Raw genomic sequence first — 26,760 nt, 5'->3', positions numbered from 1 at the left:
TGGTAATTCTTTTAATTACTTTCCGGCTGTCCATTTGCCATTCGAGTATTCGGTCTTTACAGTAGTCTGGAAAACTGTTCTATATTGCGAGCCACCAGTGATTATCGAATGCTCCGGCAATGTCAATCATTATTGCCATGGCGTATTACTGTGCTGTAGCGTTAACTATGTGTAGAGCCTGGTTGATTGCATCATCTATTGATCTGCCAGCTTTGAAGCCGAATTGGTGTTGGCTCATACCCCTGAGAACTCTGTGTAATTGCAAGCGTTTACACAGTAACTTCTCCTGAATATTTGGTAGGGTGTTTATTAGGCATATTGACCTGTAAGTCTTTGGATCTGAAGGATCCCTATCCGCTGATTTCTTAATAACGACCTCTTTGGAGGTTTTCTGTACTGTAGGTACCCTGCCCAGCAGTAGGGCATCGTTCAGTAACGTTGTGAGGAACGGGGTGATCTGCAGCAGTGCTAGTTTTTTCAGTGTGTCCGGACAGAGCGAGGTGACGCAGTGGTTAGACACTGGACTCGCATTCGGGAGGACGACGGTTCAATCCCGCGTCCGGCCATCCTGATGTAGGTTTTCCGTGATTTCCCTAAATTAGCTCCAGGCAAATGCCGGGATGGTTGCTATCAAAGAGCACGGCCGACTTCTTTCCCCGTCCTTCCTTAATCCGATGAGACCGATGACCTCGCTGTCTGGTCTCCTTCCCCAAAACAACCAGTCAGTGTACCCGGGTGGATACCAACTGGTTCAGGTGCTTTCTTGTTGTTGAGCTCTGAGATTGTTGGCGCAAACTCTTCTTGCGCAAAAGAACAGGTGACAAATGCAGTCTTGTATGGTGTGTGCAGGATTTCTTCTAGTGTTGTATGATATTGTGTGTCTGTATCAATAACGTCGTCAGGGAGCAGTTTATACAGCAGAAACTCCGCTGTATTTCTCCATCCCCTCGTCATCGTGCCGTCATCCTGCCTTAGCGTTCCCAAAACTAATGGGGTTTTTATCTTCTCTGTCAGTATTTTGTATGGTTCCCTCCCTATATTTTGCTCTGTTTGAGTTGTTATAAATAGCTCCCATTTTGGTCTACACTTGTTGTAGGGGTCTGTCTCTGTAAGTCTTGTGAATGCCTATATGCGTCAAGTCTTATGCGTCTTTAAGTATCTGCTATAGCATTTTGGCCTTTTTAGTCTGGTACCTTCAATCCCCATGAACCAACCAATCTATAGCATTTTGATATAATTTTCGTTTGTGTCTGGCATCATGCTTGAGTGCCGTGATGTCGTTGGTCCACGGTAATGGTGAGCGAATTGTGTTCTTTGCTGTGGGTATTGTTGTGTTTTGTACATGTTGTATTACCTACGTTAACTTGTGTGTTCTATAATCGATACCTCCAATGATGTTTTCTAGATCATGCTGTTGGATAATTTCCGTTAATTTCTTCCAGTCTGCTTTTTGCAGCAATAAGTGTCTGGTGTGTGATTTGATCGTCGCCTTCCGAGTTTGAGTTAGTGTGTATGTTATGACATTTTGATCACTACTGTTTATGTTGTAGTGTACAGTCCAGTTTGTTACGTGTGCCATCGCTGCATTATTTGCTAGCGAAAAGTCGATATTACTGCAGGTACCATCGAACCCTGCATATGTTGGTATAGGTCCCTTCGTGGTCATTACATCAAATTGTGTTTCTCGTATTAGGTCGGTGATTACGCGTCCTGTGTCATCTGTTCTGTCTGAATTTCAGAGGGTCGATCTCCAATTAATGTCAGCACTTATCACTTAATTTTTTGCCTCTGACTACGTCTTTAATGTAGTCTGCGTGTGGCTGTATTTGATGGTTGTATTGGCCAGAAATTGTCTGTCTGCAAGTCCTGTGATATTTCAGGGATTTACGCGCTGACTGTGGTACTGTTTTTTGTATCATGTTGTAAGATATTGATTTTTTGTCTATGTGTTCTAAGTGTTTTACATGTACAAAACATTTACTGCCTGTCTGTGAGTAATCGACATATGTTCGTCCTTGTGATCTTGCGTGATCTATATATATTCTCCAAGTAGAACGATTCTGACCTGCGCAGGCAGACCTGGAGCATGAGGTCGAGCAGCGGCTTTGCTGATGTAGGAATACTTTCTGTCCTTAGGATAATTCTATCCGTCTACTCAGTTGCTGGAAAACCGAGAGAGTCTCCTCTCGGATGGCACAATCTAAGTAGCATCCTCTGTGCTGTCTGCAGTATCTCTTTTTTCTCTAGCCAACTTAAAAGTAAGTTAAATTCTAAATTACCATAATTAGATGTAGCTGGCTTTCTGCTGGTGCTGTTTTCTGTTGCGGTTTCTGGAGTGGTACTAGATGGATTGTGGCTTGGTGTTGGTCGCTGATTGTGGGACATTTTAAGACCTCTTTGGGATGTCACACGGCCATACTTCATTTTCTCACACGGTTCTTCAATGCTTTTTGCCTTCCTCCTTTTTTTACTGATGTTGGTGGCGCTTGCTGATGTGGTGTTGGCGATGATGAGGATTTGTGTCGGACTGATTATATGTGTTATGTTGTCTTTGTTGATATTTGGAGTGGTGGTAGTTTCTAGACGCACGTTGACGTAATTGCAAATGTCACATGTGTCTCCCTCAGATTTGTCCTCATCTAATTTGTCCACTTTCGTAAGCCTAAGTTCGGTAGTTCTGTTTTTGTATTGGTTTGTGGCCTGATTATTTCGGAGTGTATTGATTCAGACTCTGCGTATCTGTCTATTCCTTGTTCCTTTTGCCCGGCATGAAGAGTGCCTCCCGACACAAATGTGACTGGTTTGATGTACTGTTCACATTTACGTGTGTCGTAGGGTTTTCCATACGATGATGATTCCGGTTCGTGTTCATCTTGTTTATGTGTGATGTGATGTACTTCGGTTGGGAGAAATTGTGAATGAGTATATCGGTTTTGTTTGTACATTTTCTTGTGCGCAGAATATATAAGTTAATCTTCCAACTCATCTGTCCTCTGCGTTGATGTTATTCGGAATTTTATCCAGTGGTGTAATTGTCTTTTAATTTGTCTTTCCAGCTGGTGGTGGATGGAGCCACCGATTGTCATGTCATCTATATGTTCTGTCGTATTAATACAGCTATCATGTAACGTCGTTGAGTATGTTTGGGGCGGGATGAGTTCATTATCATCATAATTCTTCGGTAGAAGATTCATTTGCCTTCTGCAGAAAATTTCTCTTTCTTAGATTCTCTGTATTGTTGACGGTGATATGTATTTATGTGTTTTGGGTGATTGGCTTTGGGTGTTCCTGTTTCTTGTGCGTGTGTTGATTTTAGCTGCCGTAGTCTGTACTGTCCAGGAGCCGGTTATGCAATTGTTTATAGGGCTGACGATCACCTCATTTTGATTTATTGCAAACACGGCCTCTGTATTAGCAGGGGATGCAAACGCGAACCTCGGACGTGCACTCAGTGCGCTTGTGTACTTGATTGCCGCACTTGGCGCACATAACGTCGGCCTTTCTGCAGGTTTTAGTCATGTGTCCTTGGTCTCAACACTTAAACTGGTTTACAACTGTATAGTCTTCCACAGAGAGTGATTTGAAGTCTCTGTAGACTCGCTGATTCGTGTAAGGACTCTGCACAGGTTGCATGGGAGCTTAATTATTATTAATGAATGCAATGCAAATAGTTTTTAATTTTTTAGTAGCTGTCTGTCCGATTACGAAGTCTCGTAACCGGTTGGTCCTGACTAGTATTATTACGCAATCTGACTGCATAGAACAACAACAAGGAATGAAAGGAAACTTCCGTTAACACAATTAATTAATTACGTCCCCAGCAACTATAAAACCTACGAAACCAAAGCACAAGTGTAACTGTTCTGTGTGTGGAAGTGTGATTCAACGTACGCATCTGGCACGGTTCTTCCTCAATAAGACAAGATACTTTAAATACCATTTATACTGAAGTAACTGAAAAAATAAACAGAAATACTATAATGGCACATCGAAACCAGAAATACAGTCTAATACAAGAACACGAGCTAGTTACTTTGTTGACTGAACCTGTGACCAAGGGGCATTATTGTTTAACACATTTGAAATAAAAAAATAAGAAAATTTTCTTTTACCTTTATATATCTTGACGAAAAGTACTCTGATCATTACAATATCTCCATTCGAACAACATCTGCTGTCTAGCCCATCAAAATATCTGCACACAACAAGGCCTCAAATAGTGCAGGTATCAACATCCTCTCTCCAAAGCACTAACTACCACCACATCTCAACAACGACCGACTACTGCCACTTCTGAACAAGCACTGCCAGTGGAGGCGGCGGAATAATACTCATTGGCGCAATCTCTGGAGCTGTGGCTCAGTGTAGCCACCTTTCATATGCCCCTCCTCCACGGGCTAGAATTTGATGGTATTTTTGCCAGCATTGGTGGTGAAAATACCACCAAATTCGTCAAAAAAAATATACAGACGAAAAGAAAAGATAATATTAATAAGTAAATATCACGTAATTAGATAAATTTTGGCTTTGCACTGACCTTTCAATAAACTAATATATAAAATACAGTAAGGAATACAAATGCTTTCAAACATGTGACTTTACATAATAGTTTACACAAGTATAATTCAATCAATGGCACCTGCAATGACGAATAGGTGTAGGTAAGAGTCTCATAACATTTGACAAACAGTAATACAGAAAACATCAGTTTATTCTAATATTCACATAAAATGCTTTCAATATTTCAATAAACAAGTAGTTGACAGTTCCAGCAGTAGCATCCAGCAATGGTCAACAGGTGCAGACACCAACGAGTGACATTATTTCAGTAGAGACAGTTCCAACAGTGGCACCCAGCAATGTTGAACAGGTGCAGACACCAACAAGTGACATCATTTCAGTAGAAGCGGTCCATCAGTGGCACCCAGTAATGTTGAACAGGTGCAGACAGCAACAAGTGACATTATTTCAGTAGAAGCAGTTCCATCAGTGGCACCCAGCAATGTTGACAGGTGCAGACAGCAACAAGTGACATCTTCAGTAGAAGCAGTTCCATCAGTGGCACCCAGTAATGTTGAAAGGTGTAGACAGCAACAAGTGACATTATTTCAGTAGAAGCAGTTCCATCTGTGGCACCCAGTAATGTTGAACAGGTGCAGACACCAACAAGTGACATCATTTCAGTAGAAACAGTTCCATTAGTGGCACCCAGCAATGTTGAGTAGGTGCAGACACCAACAAGTGACTTCATTTCAGTAGAAACAGTTCCACCAGTGGCACCCAGCAATGTTGAGCAGGTGCAGACACCAACAAGTGACACCATTTCAGTAGAAGCTGTTCCATTAGTGGCACCCAGCAATGTTGAGCAGGTGCAGACAGCAACAAGTGACATTATGTCAGTAGAAACAGTTTAATCAGTGGCACCCAGCAATGTTGAGCAGGTGCAGACACCAACAAGTGACATCATTTCAGTAGAAGCAGTTCCATTAGTGGCAACCAGCAATATTGAACAGGTGCAGGCAGCAGTTCATAATATTCACTATCACTAATCACTAATCACTAATCAGAGTTTATCAGCAGAAATTAAACTTGTCCTAGTGGCACCAATCATGTAGAAAAAGTGCAAGTAACAGTCCATAATATTCACTATCACTAATCACAAAGTTCATCAGCAGAAATCAAACATTTCTAAGTGGCACACATCAATGTTGAACAAGTGCAGGTATGAATAACAGTTTGAATGCACACACAATTGCTTTTACAAAATTATTATCAATACTCTTACACTAAACATACAAATTATAATAAACACACAAATGATATCAGATAATTGTCATATTAACTATTACAATAAACAAATATCAGTGAACCTATAATATTTATGGGTGTCAGTGAAAGCCACTACAAACAAGTAAGATAATATTTAGGAGGTAGGTCGGTACCAATTATTTGGGATTAGGAAAGGAAAACACACAAAACACACTCACTCATCTTTCATCCACATTAAGTGCTACGGTGTAGTTGAATAGTGTTAACTGTGTAAATGCAATTCTGTCAAAGGTTTGATGTTCGACATTTGTATCAAGTAGTAGTGGCAGCAATGTATAATAGCCGATAATAGTTAGTCAACGTCATAGTTATCATGTCAAGACCAATGTTTGCCAAGCCAAATCAAAATGTACGGTTGCTGAACAACTGTCAGTGTGCCAAGATATGCAAATACTTCCTCTCTCCAAAAAAAAGTAAATACTGCTTATTGATGTAACAAAGTGTGTGTATAGACAATCTTCTTTGCACTTGAGTGTTCTAGTCTGCCATCTTCATCCTCCTTGTTCCATATAAACCAACAAAAAAAATATGCTCCTCACTTACTTTACCTCTTATCCACCAAAACTCCAATATTCATCAGCATCACATAATCTTAATACTTCAAAAATACCTCTTACGTCGATACATATAAACCATATCATCAATATCATTTACGTTACCTCAATAACCATCAGTATCACATAATCTCAATACTTCAATAATACCTCTCACGTCGATACATATAAACCTTAAGATCAATATTATTTACCTTACCTCTTGTCCACCAAAGCTCCGATAATCATCAACTTCACACAATCTCAATACCTCAGTAATACGTCTTCCATACGTCGATACATATAAGCCTTATTACCGATATCATTTCACTTCCATAACAACTCTTTCCTCTAGTCAGTCTCTTCTAACAAGTAGAGACAAAATCCTAGTGCAAATTTCAATTCATCATCCCATACAATCCGAAGACACAACGTCCACACACAACCTCTGTGTAATCCATCTGATCCATATCTTCTACTCATTATGAATCAAAAAATACATTTTGGTTAACTTGTCCATCATTAAATAAAAGAAATGCATACATGACCTCTAACAGCCTTTAGTTTGAATAACTTTCAGTAAGTAAGTACGAGTACTGAATGTTAATGATCGTAACATTTCACAGTGTGTACACCACTTCAAGAATCATGGCAAAACAGAAGTAAACATCTGGAGTATTTCTTGTGTCAAGTGTCACTTGCTATTTCAACTGCTCACGAAGAATGCAGTGTCATAACTGTCAATGGTCTAAACCTAGTGTTCGTATGATGTCGTTAGCTTCCTTCCTATTAGCATAAATTTATACAGCTTCCATAAAAACTCCAGCTCATGTTACTTCAATGAAGTTTCTTGTACCAATGTAGTTCGTAGAATTATAGCAGTTCATTGTCTTATCTTAAAATACAAGGCACTGAGCGTAAGCAAAACATGCAATAGCGAGTAAATATACCAGTAGAGAAAACAATGTCAAGCACAATCCCTACACCGAGGCTCTGCCAAGCAAACAATCTATAATTAATACCAAAGTGTGACCTAAACTCTATGTTTGTACACAGTATATCAGCATTTCTATATACCAAATCAAGGAGTAGTTATGACAACAAACAGAAATGTGTAAATATGCAATCCATACGCAAAGCAGCAAATATGTATCTTACATAATAAACAGGTCATTAGCATCATATCAGCATAAGCAAATAAATGTTCATATGTAATCTTAATACGTAAACATGAAGGCGCAAGCAGATAGATCACAAAGTGTAACCTACATACATAGCCACATCAGCACAATTAATCAGGTGACAATTATAATTTAAATAAATAAGCACAGCAGGCACATAAAAAAAATGTGACATCAGTGAAAAAGCAGTGCAGCCAAGCGATGCATCATATACATAAGTAACAACCCTGTTCATTAATCAATCATTGTCAAAATCAGTTAACGTACGCAAGCACATCGCTTCACAAGTAAATTCATAGAACATGAAATTTGGCACAAAGTATGAATCACGTAATCGCGAGCAGCAAATTACGTCTAAAGTACGTACCTAAGTGGAAATATGTTACCTGAAAAATAAACTCAATTAATAGTTACCTTTTTAGTTTATTAGTTTCTTCTTGGAAATTACATTCTTTCTGAAATTTTCTCGATAGCAAGTCCTCTTAACGTCGGAGACACACAGAATTTACCTGAAGTTCTTAAATATTTTATAGAACCGTATCCTGAAAAATACTGAATGTTAATAACATAATTCATCAAGTCACTATAGCTTTATACTGAATTTAGTCGGAGAAATTAAACTGTTAGTTGTTTACGGCTGTCAGTGCATTCGCACTGAGCGCTCGATCAGCTGTAGGCGCGTGACGTAGGAAGCAATTGTTCGCGGTCAACGACTGCCTTGTGCGGCGCGCAAACTTGACTGTTGCTTTGGGTATGTGCCGCCGCCAAAACACAGCGCGGTATCCTTGTACTCTCCGCATGTTTACATCTAGCTGTTGGTTTCTCAAAGGTATGTCACTCCACAAAAATTTTAACGTTCGATATATGATGTATTCCCTTAGAGCGGCGAGATTTAAGAGTTTCTACTTCGACAGTGTTATCATGAATAATTTTGCGAATCCTATATGGACCGTTATAAAGCAGAAAAAATTTCCGACAGAAGCCTTTTCCTTTGTGAGACAAACGATGAGACTTAATTAACACCTTTTGACCAACTAACAAGGTTTTTAAACGACCAGGACGTTTAGCTGATTTCTCTCTTCTAACAGCTACAGATGCAATATTTTGTTGAGCCAGGTTGACAACTTCAGAATACCGCAGTTTCCGTGTAGGTGGAAAAGGAACGATTTCAGAAATGCGATTTGTCGGTGCTTTATTTTTTAATATCAATATAGGCGGTTAAGAAGTTGAATCATTAGGGAGTTCATTGAGAATGTTTTGAAAAATATGAAGATACTGATCCCACGTTCTGTGATTCTGATGACAATAAAGTCGACACAATTTATTGATTTCCTTCATCCATTTCTCTGAAGCGTTAGATTGAGGGTGAAAAAGTGTAATGAAAATTGGTTTAATCCTGCGACACCTTAGAGTACGAAGCCAAATTTTATAGCGAAACTGTGATCCATTATCTGATTTAACCTTATCAACATGAACTACTTCTTTAAGAAAATGTTTGATGAAAGCGTTAGACACTGAACGAGCTGTTGCTTTACGTAAAGGTGTAAAACACACATATTTTGATGTCAATTCCACTGACACCAAAATGTACGCAAAACCATTAGAAGAACGAACCACTGGACCGAACAAATCAACTGCAGCCATCTCCTTTAATTTCGCTGGAATGATAGGAAACAACGATGCTCTGTGAGAAATAGTTGGCGGCTTAGCCTTTTGACATAATTTGCATTTGGCAAGAACAGATCGAATACGTTTTTCCATATTACTTAAGTAGCAATTTTCTCGTAATTTATGAAAGCATTTTCTGGGACCAAAGTGTGCATAACTAAAATGTGTGTACCAAATCAATTTATTAACCCACTCATCAGGAATACAAACTAACCAAACAGAGTTGTCGACCGATTTTCGTTTAAAAAGAATATCATTGCGAAGTAAATAATAGTGTCTAATCGCTACGCTTTCCTTTCTCCGCCACTTAATGTCTTTCCAGATTGGATCCTTGTTTTGCTCCTTAGCGATGTCCTGGAGCGAAGACGAAATAAAATTTTCGAACGCAACACCTTGAATATACATCAAACAATAATTGTTTTCTTTGCAGTCCTCTTCAGAACTTTGTTTCAAACCCACAGGTGCACGTGATAAAGCATCAGCAATAATATTTGAAGAACCCTGTATGTAAACAATACTAAAATCAAATTCCTGTAGATATAGCGCCCATCGTGACAATCTTCCATGAATTAATTTTGTTGACATAAGAAATTCCAGAGCTCGATGATCGGTGTAAACCTTAGTATGTCTCCCATACAAAAATATGCGAAATTTTGTGAAAGCCCAAGCAACAGCGAAGGCTTCAAGTTCCGTAATCGAATAATTCTTTTCTGCTTTAGAGAGAACACGACTTCCAAATGCAATAGTTTTCTGTACCACAACGCCGTTTTCTTCTATCTCTTGAAATAAGTGTGCACCTAGGCCTTTGTATGATGAGTCCGTCGCCAAACAAAAATCTTTAGATAAATCTGGATGTGAAAGAAGTGGAGCAGCAACTAAAGCATCACGAAGTTGTTCAAATTCTGATTGAGCTTCCTCATCCCAACACCAATTAGAATTCTTTCCAGATAGTTCACATAAACGAGGTGTGGCCAAATTGTCCAATCTAACAAAGCGTCTAATAAAATTACAGACACCAAGGAAACTACAAACATCACTTTTTGTGGTAGGAACAGCTTAATTACGAATAGCGTCTAGTTTCTCTGGATCAGGAAGAATACCTTCTGTAGAAATAATGCGACCGAGAAATTTCACCGGAGAACGAACAAATTCACATTTTTCCAAGTTCACTGTAATGCCAACTCTTGCAAAGATACGTAATAATGAATCCAAAATTTTGTTGTGCTCTTAGCAATAAGAATATCGTCAACATATGAAGTAATATTGTCACGAAGATAAACAGGTAAAATTTCGTTTAAACTACGAATGAATGCTGCTGAAGATACAGTAAGTCCAAACGGTAATTTCCGAAACTGGTAACAGTTACCAAAGGCTAAAAAGGCAGTTTATTTTCTACAATCAGGGTGGAGTTCTATTTGCCAAAAACTTGCGCGCATATCAATCGTGGATAAAACTTTAATTCCATGGAAATGTTGAAGAAGTTCATCTAGATTTTGTGGACGGTCAGTTTCAGTAATGATGATATTATTAACCTGTCTGGAATCCAGAACCAAACGAATTGACCCATCCTTTTTAAGAACGACGTGTAATGGGCTGGTATAAGGACTGTCTACTGGCTCAATAACGCCTCGATCTAACATGTATTGAAGTTCACTCTTAACCTTGTCTCTGTAAGCCAAAGGAATAGCGCACGTTTTCCCCCGAAATGGTGTGTGTTCTTTTACTTTAAATAAATATTGTAAGCCTTGTATAGTTCCTGTGTGATGACTAAATACTGTAGCATGTGAAGTCAAAATTTGGTGCAGTTCTTCTCTTGCAACGTCATCTGACACTAAAGCTTTCTTAACCTTTTCATTAATTAATTCTTCGCTATTAATTATATCATCCATTGCGTCTCTGTATCTATTGTCGTTGTCATGAATAAACACACTGTCGTCATAATGCTCAACGAAAACATCAGAAGTAAGAAACCTTAAACATTTTGTATCTGATTCATATCTTGTTGAACACTCGAAAAATTTCAAACATTTCGGCATTCCGGCAACAGTCAAACTCACACTTCCTTCTTTAAAGTTCAGAATTGCCTTATGTGTGTTAAGAAACTCCATACCTAATATAATTTGTGTACTGAGTAATGGAACAATAATAAAATTAGCAGGAAATTCGTATCCTTGACAAATGAAATTTAGGTTGGTCTGTTGTTTGACTTCCACACTTTTTTCAGAAATAGCGCCTCGAATTGTAGTTTTAGAAACAGGTAACACAGGACAAGCAATAGTTCTTACACATATACGAAAAACTGATTCACTAATGACATTCAATGGGCTCCCAGAATCTAAAACTGCAGTGAACTTGTTCTTACCCACACATACTTCAATAACAGGATGTAAAAATGCGTCCACATTATTTTCCTTTTCGTCTAGCAAAATGTCTCTCATGTCTTCCAGGCGTACGTAGTGTAAAGTCGTAGTGTCATTACTTTCTGAACCGTCTACACTCCTGGAAATTGAAATAAGAACACCGTGAATTCATTGTCCCAGGAAGGGGAAACTTTATTGACACATTCCTGGGGTCAGATACATCACATGATCACACTGACAGAGCCACAGGCACATAGACACAGGCAACAGAGCATGCACAATGTCGGCACTAGTACAGTGTATATCACCTTTCGCAGCAATGCAGGCTGCTATTCTCCCATGGAGTCGATCGTAGAGATGCTGGATGTAGTCCTGTGGAACGGCTTGCCATGCCATTTCCACCTGGCGCCTCAGTTGGACCAGCGTTCGTGCTGGACGTGCAGACCGCGTGAGACGACGCTTCATCCAGTCCCAAACATGCTCAATGGAGGACAGATCCGGAGATCTTGCTGGCCAGGGTAGTTGACTTACACCTTCTAGAGCACGTTGGGTGGCACGGGATACATGCGGACGTGCATTGTCCTGTTGGAACAGCAAGTTCCCTTGCCGGTCTAGGAATGGTAGAACGATGGGTTCGATGACGGTTTGGATGTACCGTGCACTATTCAGTGTCCCCTCGACGATCACCAGTGGTGTACGGCCAGTGTAGGAGATCGCTCCCCACACCATGATGCCGGGTGTTGGCCCTGTGTGCCTCGGTCGTATGCACTCCTGATTGTGGCGCTCACCTGCACGGCGCCAAACACGCATACGACCATCGTTGGCACCAAGGCAGAAGCGACTCTCATCGCTGAAGACGACACGTCTCCATTCGTCCCTCCATTCACGCCTGTCGCGACACCACTGGAGGCGGGCTGCACGATGTTGGGGCGTGAGCGGAAGACGGCCTAACGGTGTGCGGGACCGTAGCCCAGCTTCATGGAGACGGTTGCGAATGGTCCTCGCCGATACCCCAGGAGCAACAGTGTCCCTAATTTGCTGGGAAGTGGCGGTGCGGTCCCCTACGGCACTGCGTAGAATCCTACGGTCTTGGCGTGCATCCGTGCGTCGCTGCGGTCCGGTCCCAGGTCGATGGGCACGTGCACCTTCCGCCGACCACTGGCGACAACATCGATGTACTGTGGAGACCTCACGCCCCACGTGTTGAGCAATTCGGCGGTACGTCCACCCTGCCTCCCGCATGCCCACTATACGCCCTCGCTCAAAGTCCGTCCACTGCACATACGGTTCACGTCCACGCTGTCGCGGCATGCTACCAGTGTTAAAGACTGCGATGGAGCTCCGTATGCCACGGCAAACTGGCTGACACTGACGGCGGCGGTGCACAAATGCTGCGCAGCTAGCGCCATTCGACGGCCAACACCGCGGTTCCTGGTGTGTCCGCTGTGCCGTGCGTGTGATCATTGCTTGTACAGCCCTCTCGCAGTGTCCGGAGCAAGTATGGTGGGTCTGACTCACCGGTGTCAATGTGTTTTCCATTTCCAGGAGTGTATATTGCTGCCAGAAGCCGAAGCTACATGTCATTGTCGATTGCTTGCGTCACGTCTTTGATTATTCGCGTCATTTCGCGGATCAATTTCTACGATTTGCGCTTGTCTCTCTGAAGTTCTGTCACGTGGAGGATGCCAATTAGGTCCCTCCTGTCTGTTAGATGCAAATTCTTGGTTGTGTCTGTTATTAAAATTTCTATTTTCCTGTCTGTCTGCATGACTACTCCTTGTATAATTTCTACTGTCACTTCTGAAATTATTGTTGTATCTACTACCCTGGTTATTTCTGTAGAAAGAATTTCTATTACTGTATGAATAATTTCTATCTTGATGATACCGATTACTGTTTCCATATGATTGATCATTCCGGTACGAATTACCGTTATTATAATTGTCTGTGTAATTTCTATTAGAACGTCTGTTATTGTCATAAGGCTGGTATCTATTGTCCTGTCTGTTACGTCTGCTATTCTCAAAATTACCCATATAACGCCCGTTCCGATCACTATCCCTTTTCTCTGAAAATCTATTGTAATTACTGTTACTGAAAAAATTACAAGAAATCCCGTCGTCGTTGTCATACTCAAGTTCTTGTAGCAAAGTCTTAAAAGTCTCAATGTCGTCTTTACATCTTCCAGCTAAAGCAATATGTCTTATGGATTGTGGCAGCTTAGTTAAACAAATGCGAATTAATTCAGTCGGGCTATAAGGGTTGGAAAGGAACTGATTCTTTCGTATCATGTCTTCAAAATATTCTGCTGGCGTGCGGAACTCAGACTGTTTGAAATTACGCTGCATAATAAGACTATGTTTGACTCTGTCTTGCGTGTTTTCGGACCAATATGCCGATAGAAATGCATGATAAAAATCATTTAGATTATTACAATCTCTAATAAGTGCGCGCATCCGCATCGCCGGTTCGTTTTCTAAATATCCACACATAAATTCCAGTTTGTGACATAGTGGCAACTTTGGCGGAAGTGCGTACGCAAATTGACCTGACCATGAACATGGATGTATGTCGTTCTTAGAATTGCAAAAGATCTTAAATTTCAGAACAGTCAAAAAGTGTTTATAGTCAAAGTGTTCACCTCGTGGCGACAAAGACCTACCGCGTCTGTCCCAGTCCGAATGTCGATTATTGTCAAGTTCGCGCGCCTGGCGCCCTCTTGTTGCATCCCGTAAATGAAACAAATTACTTTCTTCAAACCCCTCTGCTATCTGTGATTCTAAATTTCTTTTGCTGTTTTTTCCTACGATTTCGCCTTCAATTTGTTTGACTTGCTTTTGTAATGCCTCAAATTCCCTTTTAACGCGTTCATTGAATTTTCCCTGATTTTCAACATGCTTATTTATGTTCTGGTACTCTTCGGGTTCTGCAAATGGTAATGGAACTGTATCATCCGAATCTCTGTCCCCATTTAAACTAAGACTTGTCAATTTATCTGAAATCTCCTCAACTATTTCCGATAAGTCACCTATTTTTTCTTTCTGTTTATTTACGTCTTCCGTAAGTATCGCGACTCGGGTTTCAGTATTGACTCATTTGGTAGTTAACTGTTCATATTGTTGTGTTAGGTTATTTAATCTGTCATTTGGTACGGATTACTCGATTCTCTCAAATATTTCTTCCTTATCGTGTGCACGTTGTAAATTTAACTCTGAAAATTTTTGTACTATCACGCGATCTCTTTCTTCCTGTTCTCTATCCTGTTCCTTTTGTCTAATCTCTACTGCAATTAATCTATTATTGTGAGCATTCAAAATCGGTTGTACTTCTTCTCTGATTTCTTTCTTTAATTCATCTTTCATATTTTTGAAACATGTCCCTATTCGTGAATCTAACCGTGTTTCCATTGTTCCCATCTCAGTTCTAATTGTTCCTATTTGTGATCCCAGTGAGTCTAACCGTGTTTCCATTGTTCCCATACCAGTTCTAATTGTTCCTATTTGTGAGTCTAGCCGTGTTTTTAATTCAGATCCCAAATTTATTATTACACCTATCAACTGCTCCATATTAACTGGTTCAAAATTCTTTTCACCCCTAACATTTCCCGCAAAACTAACTTCTTCCGTCAAAGCTGTAAAGCTATCTGTGTTCAATACTATTCCAGAATCTTCTGTCGTTAATTTCGTATTCTGAAAATTTTTTGATTGTGAAAAATTTTGAAATGGTTCCGGACTATTATCCCGACTTATTAAATTGTTTTCAACTTCATTATTCATCACACTGTTCTCTTGTGTTGGCGAGTTCGCCATGTTAACAATTTCGTCATTCTCACTATCCATCATTTTCGCCTTTTTCATTGATCGCGTAATCATTTACAAAACATACAAAACTCGTGACTATACGAAAATTACACACAATGACACTTTATCACCAACAATACCATTCACACGAAATGCTTCCCTCAAACACGATTAACGAACAATTGAAACCTTCATAATTGCACAAAATTGTCAAACCCGTATACAAGACAACAAAAATTAAATTCTGCAAAAAATACCATTAGAAGAATGACAATTACCAAATCTACACATGCAATATAGACTAAAATTACTAAACTACGAATTACTACAACAATACTACTGTCTGCTATTTTTACAATCAGAATAATTCCAAGGGACGATCCGAAGCAGCGGTCGCCACGTGCATGGGGGCTTAATTATTATTAATGAATGCAATGCAAATAGTTTTTAATTTTTTAGTAGCTGTCTGTCCGATTACGAAGTCTCGTAACCGGTTGGCTCTGACTAGTATTATTACGCAATCTGACTGCATAGAACAACAACAAGGAATGAAAGGGAACTTCCGTTAACACAATTAATTAATTAAGTCCCCAGCAACTACAAAACCTACGAAACCAAAGCACAAGTATAACTGTTCTGTGTGTGGAAGTGTGATTCAACGTACGCATCTGGCACGGTTCTTCCTCAATAAGACAAGATATTTTAAATACCATTTATACTGAAGTAATTGAAAAAATAAACAGAAATACTATAAATGCACATCGAAACCAGAAATACAGTCTAATACAAGAACACGAGCCAGTTGCTTTGTTGACTGAACCTGTGACCAAGAGGCATTATTGTTTAACACATTTGAAATAAAAAAATAAGAAAATTTTCTTTTACCTTTATATATCTTGACGAAAAGTACCCTGGTCATTACAATATCTCCATTCGAACAACATCTGATGTCTAGCCCATCAAAATATCTGGACACAACATGGCCTCAAATAGTACAGGTATCAACATCCTCTCTCCAAAGCACTAACTACCACCACATCTCAACAACGACCGACTACTGCCACTTCTCAACAAGCACTGCCAGTGGAGGCGGCGGAATAATACTCTTTGGCGCAATCTCTGGCGCTATGGCTCAGTGTAGCCACCTTTCAAGGTGTCGGCTGACCTCCAGTATCTGGTGACTAAAACGCCTTCCCTTAGGCCCCGCTTTAAACCTACTTTTGACTTCTATCTCGAAGTTTTATTTCGTGGTGTCATCGCTTAGAGTCTACTCGTAAAGGTTTTCTAGAAACTCGACGTCCGTAAGTGTATCTGGCACGTGATATACTGCCACGAGCGGCTTGCGTTTTCGCGGTCCTTCATAGACAATGGTGTGCTGGTCTTTAGTCTTTTCCATTACATTTGGGCAGTCAAATGTTCAAATGTGTGTGAAATCCTATGGGACTTAACTGCTAAGGTTATCAGTCCCTGAGCTTGCACACTACTTAACCTAAATTATCCTAAGGACAAACACACACACCCATGCCCGAGGGAGGACTCGAACCTCCGCCGGGACCAGCCACACAGTCCATGACTGCAGCGCCCGAGACCGCTCGGCTAATCCCGCGCGGCTTTCTACAATTCTCCTGTGTTTCCGTTTCTACTATAACTGCAGTGTTGGTGGTTCTGATAGATTTTATATGTATATTCTCATTCCTAGGATTTATGTTCGTGGTGAATGTCTGTCGAACAGCTTTAGCGTCTTTATTTGCTGTCGATTTGTTATGTAGGGTTGTGGCCTGTTTTGTCTTAGCCTGTTCTGTTCTTTGGTTTTGGGCTCTATTGTTAAGACGGCAGCATTTGTCAGTGTCTGTGCTTGTGTTTGCGCTTGTTGTGTGACTTTATTAGTCAGTTCTCTTATTTGTTGTTGCAAGTCTTGGTTCGCTACACTCAATTCCCTATTTTCGTCCTAATTTCTCAGCCGTCTCTTGCTAAGTTTGTATTTGTAAGTTTTTGACTGGATTCGAGGATCTCTGTAGTTCAAGTCTTAGTCGCCTGTTTTCATCGTTTAGGCAGGACAGTTTAGCTTCAAGGCTAGTTATTTGGGAAGCTAAGGGAAACATTTTGTCTCTAATGACGGTTAACAGAGCAGACGAAACATGCTTAGCTTTTAACTCTGCTCCTATTTCGCTCAGTATTTTGTCTATGGCTGCTATCTTTTGACAGTGTGACACAGGCACAAGTCCTTCCTCCGTGTGTTCCATTCCGGGTGTGACGTTGATGGCTCGAGCTAGCGTCTTTCCCCATGCTTCTTCCGTCGGCCTCTGGCGTGGTAGTGTTGCAGCTTCGTTGGCTGAAATCCGGGGCCGAGCGGAGGCAGGCGGTTGTTTATCGAGAGCAAGGAGCCCAGCCGGTGACCGCTACTGCTGACGTGGACCAGTGTGAGGGTGGGGGGGGGGGGCGGGGGGGGGGGCAGTTGGTGGCCGCTGCCTACGCGTCGGATTCCGCTGCGGCTGGCGAGGTGTCGCAGCGCGCGGCGCGGAGTGCTGACACGCGAGAACCGACGCGGCTGACTGGCGAAACCGACACGCGCTTGGTCAACGGGAGGGCGACGGCCTCTCCGCTGACGCGTTCCACACGACGAACACACTAGAAGTACTATAATCGCTCTCTCTGTTTTATTTACAGTTCCTAATGAGTAAACGAGAACGGACTATGTAATGTAACACTCCCGGTGCCCGAGAATTAAATATCACGGTCCACAATCAAATTTTTATCGAGAAAAACTGCATCTGAATGCTGGGCCACATCACACCGTCAACTACTACTGCTTTCCGTCTCCCCAAGATCAACTCCTTCCCCTTACTAACAGGCGTCAATCGTCCACAATTTACCCACTCATTCCTGCTGTAGAAAACGCCTTTTTTCTTCTCCAGATTTGGTTTCGTTTTTTACGACAGCAATTTTCCACATCGTGTTTTAAGTACTTTGAACGTATTGTACAGAAGTGAAGTTTGTTTTATCGAAGATTTTTATTAAATTGAATTCAACAATATTTCAAATCGCTTGTAAATATCTCATATTTCAAAACTGCCTTTGTTCTATCGCCGTCTTTGTGTGTACTACATACACATTGACGGAAGAGAGGGTAGATGGTACAGCTGAGAGAACCTTCACCCACCACCACCAACCCATCGCTCATATCTGTTAAGTGGTATGAAATAACAAGTAAGGAAGAAAGTAAATAACATAGGACGTTAAGTACCTAAGTTGGTCCATATTTCTTAATGATGTTTGATTTTGACTTTACTATATCACGATGTGTTTTGAGGGTACCTATTCTTTTTTTACGAGTTAGTTCCTTATCTTATAATTTTTTCTTTAAAGATTTAGATTGTCCGTTAGTTCAATTTGGTTTCCCGTCCTTCTGATAGTCCTGAAAATGGGCACTATCAACCGAAATCGACAGCTTGGCGAAAATATTTTGTGATCACAGATTATAATTAAAGATCAGATTCTGCGTAACTATTTAGTTATGAAATAGAACGAAGACACCTCGTGGAAATCTGAAGAATTACTGTCCCAAATCCGTTTTTGTGTTGTTGGGAGTAGCACAAGACGTGCACCAGCTGAAATCGCTGTGCCGCGCCACTGAGAGTCCCACGTTTGCGCCTGACCCCGCTGCTATTCTAATTAGCTGATTATGGCCGCGAGCTACGCGCTATTTACTGCCACCAACGACCGACAACCATAAAATGCACGCGCGCGGCTTGTCACTGCGATAATTAAATGATATTTCCGCCAACTTTATTTGCTCCCCTGTGTTATTAAATGGTTCCGAGCCTCCGAAGGCACAGTAGGTCTTCGTTAATGTAATTAGGTTGCTGCACGTGTCCCACCGGTTGACTCAGGCTCTCATGGAACTTCAGAGTGAAGTCAACTACCCAGGCTAATACATGTTAAAGACGACGTTGCAAGCTCTCTAAGATAGATAAGTTGTTGCACTGACTAATGTTTTGGCCAAATACATTATAATTAATGACTTGTGGCCAAAACAAAAAAAATGTACATAGACATGTACCGGGTAATGTAGCTCGCCAGTTATGGGACATAAAATACCCTTTCATTCTTACTATTCAACTAGGAGGCTAATGCTTTACATAAAACGTGATACACAGTGTTAGGATGTTGCAGAAACAATGAGACACGGCGCCACTTAAACTGTCTTCAGTCAGTGAGCCAACAGGCCTAGCTACGAACTAAACTATTAATTATTGCTGCTAAAGTAACTCCGTACACTTTAAAGAAGAAAGTCTTGTCGTATAGCAACACTCACAAGGTAATAAAAACATTATAACGAAAGTAATGAGCTCATAATTAAGTTTTCCCACAATGACAAAACTGACAGAAAGATGTAATATACAGAGGGGTCCAAAAAAATGTATCCACTCTTTAAAAGTCCATAAATTGCAAACTAATTGACGGAGTTGTCTCATTTTTGGTGGAAGTGTACCTTTAAGTCCAACAAGATATCACTGTGGGTGTTCGAAATGGTCACCATTAGCAACCACACACAAACGATGCCGCCGAACTGCAGTACGAACTACTGACTGCAACGTGGATATTTGCACATGATTACACGATGGATTCTCGAAGTTCATCCAATGTGCCTGCCTTTTGTCGATAAACGACGTCCTTTAGTATTCCCCAAAGGTTAAAGTCCAGAGGAGTTAGGTCTGGGGAAGGGGTTGATACTCCGCAGCACCTCTACGGCCTATTCATCTTCCTGGTTGATTTTCGTCGAGATACGCCCTAACACGGTTTTGGATGGGGCATCCTCTTGTTGAAATAAACTCTTCCGTCTCCATACAAGTCTCGGATGGCAGGTAAAATTGATGTCTGAAGTTTCTGAAGGTACACCTCACCGGTAACTGTACCGTCAAGGAAGAATGGCCCAATCAAGACCCGGTAAGACAACCCACACCACACTTTTACTCCTGTCAAATTCACGGCTTTGTCTACACGGACGTTCGGATTTTTGGCGGCCCAGTAGATGCAATTGTGGAGAATTAATGTACCATTGAGTTTGAACTGTGCCTCATCAGACCACACAATCATCTCTGCAAACTCTTCATCGTTGCGCACCATGTTAGTAAACCACTCGCAGTACTCCATTCTACGATCTCGGTCGTCCTCGTTCACTGCGTGTAGCAATCGTGGGATGTAGCACTTCCACTTTGCTGTCTTCAAAATTCACCGAACACTTGAGCGACTCACTCCCGTTTCACGGGCACACTGTCTCACAGACTTCTGTGGTGAGCGAGTGAATTGTTGTAACACACGACGGGAATTAGCTGGACTTGTTACTGTTACAGGTCGTCCAGATCATTGTTTGTGTACATCTTTAACACAGCCTTCGGCTTCAAATTTGTCTCAAATGCGACGAATCGTTAAACATGTCGGTGGCTCTGTTTGATACTCATTTCGCCATTGCAGTCGAACCTCATTAATGTTTTCGTACATAAAATACCACTTCAAAACTGACTTCCTTTCATCGAATGTAAGCCTTGCGCCAGCCGTGTTTACTCTAAGAACAAAACACTGACTATCTGGCGACTGTCATCTGACAAAACAAAACAACGCAATATAACGCTTGCGTGGCGATTGCCGGAACTACAAACTATTACACTACCAAAGATGAGACACGTTCGTCAATTATTCTACCAGTTATGGGCTTTTAAACAGTGGATACATTTTTGGACCCCTCTGAATAAAACACTGAAAAAAATTTGGACGTCAGTCAATTATTTTTTCAGTATTTGAGATAGGTAGGAGGATAAAATAGAACAGAAATTTCTGTATTAGCGTCACAAATCGTTCCAGAACAAACTTCATCTAGAGCACTGAAAATGAAAATTATGGGAAACTAAAAAGAAATTACACACAAGAGTTCAAATAACTCATAGAGCGTCAACACGGGCCAGCATCATAGGCTTCTTTTCCTGACAAGGGAATTAACGCAAGTCGGGATCAAAATTGCAACAAAATGTCGGTTTGCATAAAAGAGTTTTACATATACACTACAAATACGCGCACAATATTTGCCTTCGGTAAGTACACACTACATGACAATCATGCACATGTTCAGCAACCGAGTTGAAAAAATGGTTCGTTGGTAGCTCTTGGCAAAAGACCAAGACGATGAACGCGACCCCATAGTACAAAGTGCTGGAAACAGAGTTCCTCATCACAGATAGAGAACTTCATGAAAGCCTGAACGAAGCAGTTTTCCGAGTCACGTTGTGATTGAACATAAGAAATGGTTCAGGCGATGTCTGAAAACTCTCTGGTCTAAAGTCATCATATCCAGCTACAGTGTAAGAGAACCGAACAAAGCCTGCAAAGACTGGAGAACAGAACCGATTGTGTAGAACACACATCAGCAACGAAATTGAATTCCTCGACGGTGATGTGAACTGATATCGTCGAGGACATTGAGATCTTGAGTTCGCTTCAGCAGCGCCTTAAGCAGTAGGGAGAATAGGACATCAAGTGACCCTGAAGAGATGGTCTTGTCTGTATGCACCATGTTTGCTGTCGGGTATCATCCCGAATGAATGAACCATAACAAGATACTTCTTCGCTGCACATGGAAAGTGGATATCTTGAAAGAAACGAATCATGATTTGTTTCGTGATTAGACCGGACTTCGAGTCAATTTAATAAGCTTTTTTGGTTTCAGCGTGTGTTGCACTACTCGCACTCCAAACTGATCACTAGATTTCTCGTAAATTACCAGCATCTTCGGAAACACGTGTCCAATTGCCAACATAACAGGCTGTATAGTGTAAGAATGAGTAGTTGCGTGATCACTTCGCACCGAACTTCATACTGACCTCACCCTTCAAGTGTTCACGATGAGTGAAGATCTATCCGTATACCACTTTGATCGGTATCATAGACCTGTATACTTTCCATGGTGTTCATTACGGACATAACCTCATTGTGAAACTCGTCATATGTTCCATTCGTCATTACCTGTATTCCAGGCTTTAGTGGTTACACATTTTGCTACTGTCTGTGAGTCCTACTTCTCGCACCTTTTCCAAACCCCAAGCACGAATAACCCTCTCGTGATCATAAGTTCCTACAACAGCTCTCGCCAACCTGATTTTATCAGCTAAATAAGACTAGAGCGCATTTAAGAGTAGAGCACATGAAGTCTTGAGCGCTGGCGTTCCTCCCATTTCTCTACCGAGTTAGGCAAATAACGTAGATGATGTATATCTTGCATCATGCGATATCGTTTCTGTAGTGTACTGAAGCTTAGTCTTTTAGTTTTCCCACAAACCTGGAATGCAGTTGTACTATCCCACCACCTATCCCTTTAGGCATTTAACCTGTATCAGTATGCCGTTGCCCAGTGAAGACTGTAGAGTATTATTTGTTATGAAAGGATATATTATTAACACTAAAATATAGCCCTATAGCCGGAAAAGGGTGGGGTAGTAGTGACAATGTATTTTAATTTTGTCACCAGGTGAGATATATATATGTAATGAAAGTCGAAGTTACCAAGTTCTATTGTTACTATTGATTCTCACACAAATCGAGTGGAGTAGTTGCAATGAAGTACAACACGAACGTGTGTAGTAACATCCTATTGACTGATAAATTAGTACCCGAAAGTGAAACAGTTACAAGTAATTAAGACTGGCGGAAATGCAAGACAAGGAACCTATAGGTAGTTTACTACATTACTAACACAATAATCCATATTTGCGATTGCAAAAATTTTAAGTTCGTTCAGTTATGCATGTAATAAGGACATCTTTCTCTTACATGAACATTTCAATGTTTGCTAATTGCACTGAGACCTATAAATGCCGATTGCAGATCTTACAAATTTTTAACAGCATCGTCGTTTTGTCAGCCAGTGTTGCCGTCGGCCGGCACTGAGTCGAACGATGCCTGTGAATCCCGAAAAGCCACGTAATGCAAACTTTACATCATGCTCCAGTTGGAGCTGCAAAGTGAAATGACTACTTCTCATTCCGAATTTTGTCAGCAGAATTCGGAGTGATTCTCTCACTAGCAGCGGACGAAGTCCCCAGTTCCTTTTCTTTTCCCTCATAACGTTCGCCCTTTCTTCTAGAGCAATTCCTAACTATTTACTAGCAGTCATCCAATGGCAAGTGTCATTTCTCTTGAAGAGTCCTCCCACTTTTTCACTACTACGACGGGCCATGCCGATCAATGAAATTCCCCCATTTTCGCGCCTAGAGGCTCATAGCTAAAGAAAGGAAAGTATTTTGGCTTTGCCTATCGGTGCCTCAACGAAGTGCCTTAACAGTGGTTTACTACGACCCTTCAAAGACACCTATCTGATTAATATATTTTGAGGGATTAGCTACAGGTATTTTTGGGACAAGAAAGTCACAGTTTCACGGTTACAGAGCCCTCACATTTCGCCTGCTGTGTTCTGCTGAGAGCATAGAGACATCAATACGTGTAGCTTTCACAGAGCCTGCTTAGTTTCCATCGGTGTGTTGCTCTCCTTTCGGCAGACGGGCGTCTTCTCTACATTCTCCACCCAAGGCTCGTTGTTGCCCACCGACCAGGACCATTACTATAATTTACAACGCCCTCACAGCAGAAAAACGCTTTAGCAATGTTGGACAGGCGGTCTTCTCAAGCAAAATTCCAACGACATCTCTGCGGCCGTCCGGATGGCCGCAGGTTACCTGCTGTCCGCATTGTACCGGCTCGCGACCGGCGTCCCTTCGTCCTGTCCAGTATACGAAACAGCCTTTGGCGGACGCTGTAGTACATGGCGTCGGCGTCACCTTTTACAGCCTACATTCAGTTTCTGGTGCCCTTCAGACTACCTTGATGTGCAGTCTGTCTGTGAAATTTCCAGCACAGGGAAACGTAATTCTCAAGAGGTAAAACGCCTACCAGTACTTAATGTACTAACAATCCCATAGGATAAGCTTTAAGGGGAGTCGTACCGCCCTATCTCGACAATGTTAAATTGGCTATATAAATTCCCCGTTTTCTCAGGAACTGTTGACTACATAAATGTGGTGTTTTTGTCACATGTTCTCCCATGTTTTGTGATTGTATTGCTCTACAATCACTTTAAAATAACAACTGGAAAAAAGTTATGATTTTTCCCCTTAACATATAATTTTTTGGTGTAAATTTTCAAAATTTTAATTTCTCGAATTTTAACTATTACAGTAAATACTACTAAAGAAGAGCTACAACATCATTGTACTATCTATGTTATGTGGTAAATAATTAATTGATGTAGATTCAGAAGTTTCTGAGATAAATGGGCTTTTATACTGAAAAATGTCATGTTGAGAAAATTGTGTTTAAAGAAAAAATTTTAATATATAGCCAATTGATACATAAAAAATATGTTAGTATCCTCCTGGATGGTAGACCTCATCTCGTCCTTCATCTTCCTCACCCAGTGCTGCCCTCCTTTTTTTGGATCTGGCTTCTTTTCACATATTTTTTGTTGCAATCTCTGCCTTCGTGTTTCGCAGTTGGTCCAAGTCCATCACACTTTTAGTGGTGTTGTAACCCTTATGAATGGCAAGATATTCCTAAACCTGTAGTCTTTCAGATAAGCCATCATTAAAAGTAAGAACAGCATCCAAAACACCAAGTTCAAAGGCTGACCTTCCACATTTTTTGGTATCCTTGTCCATACAACATTGTTAATTGATTCATTCGCATTTTGTGGATTGCCCTTGAGACATTTCTTCAACAGCTCTGGTTGAGCAAGATCCTGTAACACGGGTTTCATGGCAATAATAACAGCAGATGGTATAATAATTTAGTGCGAGAGAGTGTCTACTTTACCCTCCTGTTTTGCTTGGAAATCTCTTTTTTGCCAGGATCCGTCGAATGATATTTGCTGTGTCGGAACTACCATTTTCTGCTACAGCCTGCTATGCTGTTGTAGTCACTGATTCCATAGCACACGCCTTCACACTACTCCTTACTATGGAGTTGTATTTGATAGATTTTGTAGGGGGACTAGGGAGGTTCAGCAAGCCACAAAGAACCTTACCAGCTTAATGCTCTTTTCCTATGCATCTAAGTCCATAGAAGTATCTTAGATTAGTGGCAAAAAAGTCCATTCTTTACACTTACTTCTGAAGTCTTGAAAGTCTTTTCGCATTTACAGTTCAAACACATTATTTGTAAAGTGCACACCAGACCACTGCGTTGAGATAGCTTTTCAGAAGTTTCAATTTCCCCTCCACATATACTACAACACACTGTTTCACACAAAGCTGAAATAAGTATATGGAGATTAATAATGATATTGCAGTTTGTTTCACTGTCTGAAGCTGCGTTGTATTTTACAACATTACCCAGCAGTTTTTTCTTGGAAGCACTCGGAGGAGTGGAAGGACTGTCACTACTTGCAACCAAATTATCACGCCCTTCGGTGCCAATCACTCTTCTTACTGCTGCTATATTTGTTCTGTAGTACTGTTTCCTTTGTTTCGTATTTTTTGAAACACTCCTTTTGTTTTAGTCATGACGAAAACAATCACAGGAAACACAGAAACTAAAACGCGGCTGGTGGATAACTGTTGTTGTCAAACGCAAACAAATGTACAGTTCAAAGAGTTTACTGTGAAGTACCGCCAGTGTAGGCAACTTATGAAACGGACAGTTCTCTACAAAGCAAAAGAAACCACAGCCTTCTAGACTATGTAGTTCCAGAGAAAAATGCCAATATGCGAAATGATCGAAAACAAGATCCTCGGAAATGTCGTTGCGTGATTATTTTCAAATATTTATTTAAAATAGTAAATAATCTGATATTTCAATAAAACCAAGACCTAATTAAGCATAAACATCCATATTTCAATAATTTGCATAAAACTAAAAACGTCAAATTTTGTCATTTTGGGCGGTACAACTCCCCTTAATAAAGATAAAGGAATACGGTACATATCTATAACGTAATGTCGATGAAATCTTCTGTTTTCCGTCCTTCAGAGTTACCACCTTTGCCGTTTCAAGAGAAATATCATCTCACTTCTTCCTCTTTGGCTGATAAGCAGACTACTGGCTTTCATCGCTCCGTAACAACTGTTCATCATTATTAGGCTCTGCATCATCCACAAGTTATTCACAACCAGACGTGTCTTCTTCTGAGTGTTCGTATTCTTGAATATAGTCTGTTGTATATCAGTAGCTGCCACTGCTTCATCTCTCATACTGATTACGCAGTACCTAGAGTAACACTATTTACGATGACTATAGTTACTAAAGTTATGACGTTTTGTTAGGTATGGTCCAGTGTAAGCGGAATATCGAATTTTCAAGCTTACAGTGTAACTGGCGATGAATCTTAGTTTATACATTTATGTAATTA

This window comes from Schistocerca serialis, chromosome 6 (genome assembly GCF_023864345.2).
Source record: "Schistocerca serialis cubense isolate TAMUIC-IGC-003099 chromosome 6, iqSchSeri2.2, whole genome shotgun sequence".
NCBI lineage: Eukaryota > Metazoa > Arthropoda > Insecta > Orthoptera > Acrididae > Schistocerca > Schistocerca serialis.
Note: the sequence above shows the minus strand (reverse complement) of the source record.